This window comes from Podarcis gaigeae, assembly GCF_964106915.1.
Source record: "Podarcis gaigeae genome assembly, chromosome: 7".
In the NCBI taxonomy this organism is placed as follows: domain Eukaryota; kingdom Metazoa; phylum Chordata; class Lepidosauria; order Squamata; family Lacertidae; genus Podarcis; species Podarcis gaigeae.
Window position 1 is genome coordinate 88,765,264 of NC_139683.1, and position 6,222 is coordinate 88,771,485.

The window sequence follows — 6,222 nt, forward strand, 5'->3', positions numbered from 1 at the left end:
TATTTCTGCACTTGAAACCCAGTGGGGAGGAAAGCTGCAGTGGGGGTGGATTTGGAACAGGAGAAAGGTTGAACACTCCTTTACCACCTGCTACTTCTGCACTCCCAGAAGCCTTTTTCTCCTCGAAAAGGGCGATTGAATTATGATTATTTGTGTTTGTGTTCTGTGTCTGATGGCATTTCTACCTGAGCCAGCAAAGGCAGTCTGCCCTTACCAAGCAGTGTTGTGCAAAGAGAGCAGAGACAGCAGATTGCAAATTGCTGTTGTTTGTGCTGGTGTCAGGGAATTTCAGCCCCCTCTAATCCACAGCTTGGCGGATGCCATCTGCTTGGCCAAATATGCCATTCTGTATCTTTGTTTTTATACCAGAGTCTGTGGCACAGGACTTCTAGGAAAGAACAGCAATTTAAAATTCTATTGTAGTCAGATAGCTTGTCAGGTCAAGCAGCTCTGCTATATATGTGCTTTTAGGGGTTCTATGTGTTTGGATTCATTATATATAACTATAGATTCGATCTTCATTCCAGTTGTTACTTGCCTTGACCTTTCAGGCTATGTTAGGCTGCAGATCTGAATAGTCAACATACTGAAGCACTGAAGACCCTGGAACTTGGTTTTTAGGCTTATTGGTAAGGAATGTTCAAACATGTAGCGTCTGGAAACCTACATTTCAGATACACATGTCAGTGAACATATCTGAAACTACCTGGTGAGTGTATACTTGGTGGCACATAGAGATTTCCTGGCCAGTAGTGTGTGGAATGGCCTAAAGTTCAAAAAGAATTCAAGCTTCCCAAAGTTCTTTTCACTTTCTGAGTGACTCAAAGGAGCCATATCCCAACACTTATGTAGACTCTCTCTTTCAATATCATGGGATCAGCCACCTGTATTTTTTCCAGTGTTATTATGGAAGTTATTATTCGCATTCAAATCTATTTACTCCGTATTATTTCTGGAGAAGATTTAGGGGAAGGGTCTACCCACCTGAAATTGTATTGGACAGAGGTGACAATTGTTCCATTGCAGGCTAACAAAGCTATTGTTATAAGTTGTGGTGGCTCACCGCTTGTCTTGAGGACCAGATTCAAATATGGTCAACCAGAGTTGACCAGGGCAAAAGACAATCGAAATTTCCCTCCAGTGTAATAAACCAAAACACAGCCTCTCTCTCCATTAATTGTTATCAAAACACCTTTCTTCCAAAACAAAGTATCATCTGTCTCCCCAAAAGAGTGGTTTTCACACACATCCCATTTGCAGTTTGATGCATGAAGTAAGACTGATTGAGAAGTAAATAACAACAGAGGGGCAGCAATGTTATCCAGGCACTAAAGCAAAGTGTCCTCAAACGCACCCGTGAAAACTCATGGTAGGAGCAGTTCAGAACCCGGTTTGCAAAGCGCTTTTAGCTCCCAGCAGTCCAAGTAGCTTCCTCTGAAAGGGAGTGGGCAACATTCTGCTGTGAGCCAGGACCTCTCTAGAGCAACCACTGAGCTGCTAGTAAAATGCACCACATTCAGGCTCTGCATTTAAGGAGGAGAAAGGAGGGACAGGGTTGCACTGCAGTGTACCGGCAAAAGTAGGAAGGCACAAAAGGTGCAAAGTTCACGCAGTGCATCAGCAGCTGACCTGTGGAAGCAAGGGGCAGTTTGCAATAGTGCTGTGGAGCATCAGTAGCAACCTCTGGCCCATTCCCGCTGATTGCGGTGGGCAGGGACCCGGACTGACTCCAGCTATGAAAACTGAGGCTGCTGAACAAACTCTTGGACTGGGGTATTGTTTGAGGAGTTTTGTTGCTGTCATTAATACTTATTTTTTGCATCTTTATTTTTAGATCTTATGGAAACTTTTTGTGTACTTTTTGGTGTATTTTTCATGTTTATGACTACTTTTGTAATTATGTAAATCTTTTCATGTTGTGAGCCGCCTTGAGCCTGGTTTTAACTACAGCATACAAATAAAATGGCTGTGGTGATGTTTAAAGATGCCCCTCTAGATTAATGGAAGCTGCAGCAAAGAATTCGCAGCTGAGGCCCCCAAGGAAAACATGGAAATAAAGCTATGGAGTGTGCAGTAACTGACATATTGACAAGTGAGCAGGAAGTGGCCTAATGGGCAACTTTAGACCTACGGACTGGAAGCTCTGCACTGCTGGTATAAACCGTGATGTTTCGTGTTCAAAAGTAAGCGCTGTGGAGCATATTCACCAATGAGATAACAGCATGCAAATTAATCAAAATTTGATGCTGACTGGCATCACCCAACAGGCTAATGATGTCTGTGAAACGCAAACCCTACTCAGCCAGACATACACGTAACACAGGTAACACAGCTGTTGTGTCCGCACTGAGGTAAATCTGAAAGGTACCCTACTATCTGGAATCCTACTGTTACCCTACTATCTGGGTAATAATTGGCAATTCTAACACACACACACAGTTGTGGAAGGGGAAAGAAAGAAAAATTTCTTCAGATGAAGATCAACACATCTGAGGAAGCTGCTGTCTCAGAGGTGTACATGTCTGGTATCAGCCTCCAAAAATTCTTTGGCAAAAGCCACCAGACTTCAAAGTGGCCTAGTCTTTGAAGAATTTGACTGCCACATCAAAGAGATTGACAGTACCTTGTGATAAAGGTGAATGCCATCTTTCAGTGGGACGTCATGAGTGGAGGGAAGATGGCAGCACAGTGGACTCTAGACCTGAAGACTGGCTTTGGCGAGGTCTACCGTGGTATTCCTGCAAGCCTGCAAACACTCTTCATTCTCTCTGACCAAGACTTCATGGAGCTTGCACTGGGCAAGATAAAGCCACAGAGAGCTTTCCTGGTTGGGAAGGTGAAGATAAGGGGCAATATCCTGCTCAGTCATAACCTGAAGGCTATTCTCAGCTCCATCAGCAAGAAAACTGATCAAATCCCTTATTCTCTTTAGTCAATATCTTGAATGAAATTAAAATGCAGAGTATTTTAATGGAAAGGGGTACTGTTCAAATTTGGTTTTTTATTCATGGTTGCTGTTATAATGTTTTATTGTGTCAGATTCATTAATATCTATTCGCTACCATGCCTTTGTTATCTATTCACTTTGTCATGGATTTGTGCCATCACTTCAGCAGTGTGAGTAATCATGATGTGTTGAAGCTGAAGCTCCAAATAGGTTCTCTATTCTATTGTTCCCATACCTGTGTGCACGCTGTGTGCACTCATAGTAGTCTGTGGTGAATGTACAGATACCCAGTTACTGAACATACATGCATTACATTTATTGTGAAACATACATGTATATTATTTGACAGTTATTCATTTGAAGCATGTGGAAGCCCTAGTGCTTTCCTGTACACAGTTTCGGGGACAAGCAGAAAATAATGCAAATACATTCCCTTCACAACAGGCATGCCTCATACATATCAGCTATATTTGTATCCAAAAACAAAATGTATGCAAAGCCATCCTGAATTTCCAAGGTACTTTGGGAACTTGGCTGTTATTTTTATCATGGAGCAATGATGGGGTGCAGGGAGCAAAGCACTCTTCTGGCCTTGTTAGGAAAATGTCTGTCTTTTAACAACAGCCTGATGTGCAGAAGTCAACCAGTGAACCTTTTCAAAGCATGGAGAAAAGCACTACCACCTGCTAATATCTGTACATAAAGCTCTGCTCTTCGCGGCAAAGCTATGGTGGCTAGTTAAAAAGTGTTTAACCTTCTAAATGCTCTACCCAGTCAGTAACTGCCAAATTAAATGGAAGTATAACATCCTGAACATGGAAACTGCAGCCCAACACAGAATTGGATTTCAGTGGATTTAAACACCCCTAGCTCTGCAGCTTGGCAATTCTGCTCTTCAGTTGCCTGTTTTAAGTTTTGCCTTTACTTTTTAAGGAATAAGCTAAATAAATGGTGAATTCAGTTTAAATCATATATCATTGCCTTGACGTCTGCCTCCAATCTTAGTTCTTTTCAGTGGTTCCAGGATCAGTATGGGTTAGAATCACAAGACACTGGCAAAAAGGTCATAGGAACCTATGACACTCGCATGTACAGATCCCTATCTGCACTGACTAGCTACAGCTTTCCAAGTCATGTGCAGAGACCTTTCCAATCCTCTCGTATAGCAGTGAGAGATTGCAGGGACCGAACCGGGAACAGAGGTGGTTTTAGGGTGGCACAACCAGTTCAGTGGCACTGGGCACCGTGCTGCAGGGGGCGCCACAGCAATGCTGTAGAATGCAGCGGGGGGAGGGGGGTCACCAAATTTTAGTGTCGCAAAGGTCACCACTGAAATTTGAGAGCCCAAAGTCCTGCCAGTGCCTGAGAGCTTCTGGACTTAAAGGCAAGTGAGGAAAGAGAGGTTCCCTGTTGTTCACCTGTTCATATATATGATTTTCTTAGTTTGCAAAAGTCCGTGCATTGTTTCATTTTTTAGGTTGTGTTTTCTACAGATCAGTTAAATTTGCTGTGAGACATGCTGTATAAGGTTGGGAAGAAAAGAGGTGGGAGAAGGTGGTCATTGTCACTTGTGTTGGTTCCCTTTCTATTCACTCGTTATATTTCCTTGCTAGTGAGAGAGGGTGGAGGTGGCCGAGGGCATGGTTTGTTGTATTTGGTTAGCTGCAATGAGATTTGGGGGTGTTTTTTTTGGGGGGGGGTATTGGATTAGGTTAGCCATATTGATTTCTATGCTGTCAATGGATTCTTGTTGTCTTGTTGGGCTGTGTATGTGATAAAGGGAAGCCACACCAGAGTGAAGGCATCATCTTCAATTTCTCCTGTGTTTTAGTCAATTGGTTAGCTTTTCTAGTAAGGCTGTTTCCCACACAATTTGATACAGTGGTCCATGTTTACTCCTGACAGGTCTCCAATGTCTGGCTATGATGCTTCTGGCTGCTGAGAGTAGGTGGGTTATGAGCTCTTTATATAGTGTGAGTGGGCATTATTATCTTGGAAGATAATAGGGCCAGTTCTAGGCTGATTGTAATACAGTGGTATCTTGGGTTACATACACTTCAGGTTACAGACTCCTCTAACCCAGAAATAGTGCCTCAGGTTAAGAACTTTGCTTCAGGATGAGAACAGAAATCGTGCAGCGGCAGCAGGAGGCCCCATTAGCTAAAGTGGTGCTTCAGGTTAAGAACAGTTTCAGGTTAAGAACAGACCTCTAGAACGAATTAAGTTCTTAACCCGAGGTACCACTGTACTTGTTTAGTTATTTCGAATATTTCTGGTATGACTGTTGTCCAGAAGTGTTGGACTTTGGGACATTCCCACCAAATGTGGAAGCATGTGCCTGTGGTGAGGTTCCTGGGCGTATCAGCTCTAGTTTCTGCAGGTCCATGTGTAAGTGAGTTTCAGAGTGAGTGCTTTTCTTTTGCCAGAGATGGATTTAAAGGGAGGTTTAGACCACATTCTAGTCCATTGGGTGGGGTTAATTTTGTAGCACATGTCATCCTCTCATTTTTTTTTATTGCGTCAAGGGGGTTTGTGAGGTTCACATGTTCTTTCTAAGCTCCAAACACTTCTGAAAAAGTGGAAAAACTAGAACACCATTTTGCTAAAGTCAAACAGTTTGGAAGGAAGTCTTTAAAGAGATGTTTCATATTACAGCTTAGGCAATCCCAATAACCCCAGCATTAGTCTTACTTAATTTATATATTTCAGATATAGACCAATTAAGAAGTAGGGAATTAACACATTAATTAACAGCAGCTAGAACGGTAATAGCCAGAAATTCTAAAACCTTGTGTCAGGGGTTCAGAAGGAGAGACACAGGAGGGGGAGCAAATGGAGAGTGAGGAGGAGGAGTACGAGGGGGGCGCAGGCAGTGACAGTGGCCAGAGTTATTCCACAAGCCTCTCTAGCGAATTGGAGGACTCACAGAAGGGAGCGCCGGTGGCCAGAGCGAGGGGGGTTCCAGGGGGGAAGCCCCAGGAGGAAGGGGCCAGCGGGGAGTCCCTGAGCAGCAGTTGGAGATCAGGACCAGCGTCTCCACCAGAGCGCAGTGGGGAGGGGGAGTCCCAGGAGTCGGGACCAGTGTCCTCACCACCAGAGGGAGGAGAGGAGTCAGGTTTGGCAACGCCCACATCAGGAAGTGGGGAAACGGTCAGAAGGAAAGTCACCGGCTGGGCGCGCGCGCCAAGTTCAAATGTACAGGAGCGCGGCACAGCGGGGAGCCCGGGAAGGGAGCCAGGTCCTAAAGCCCGCCGGAGGGAGGGACAAGACTCAGG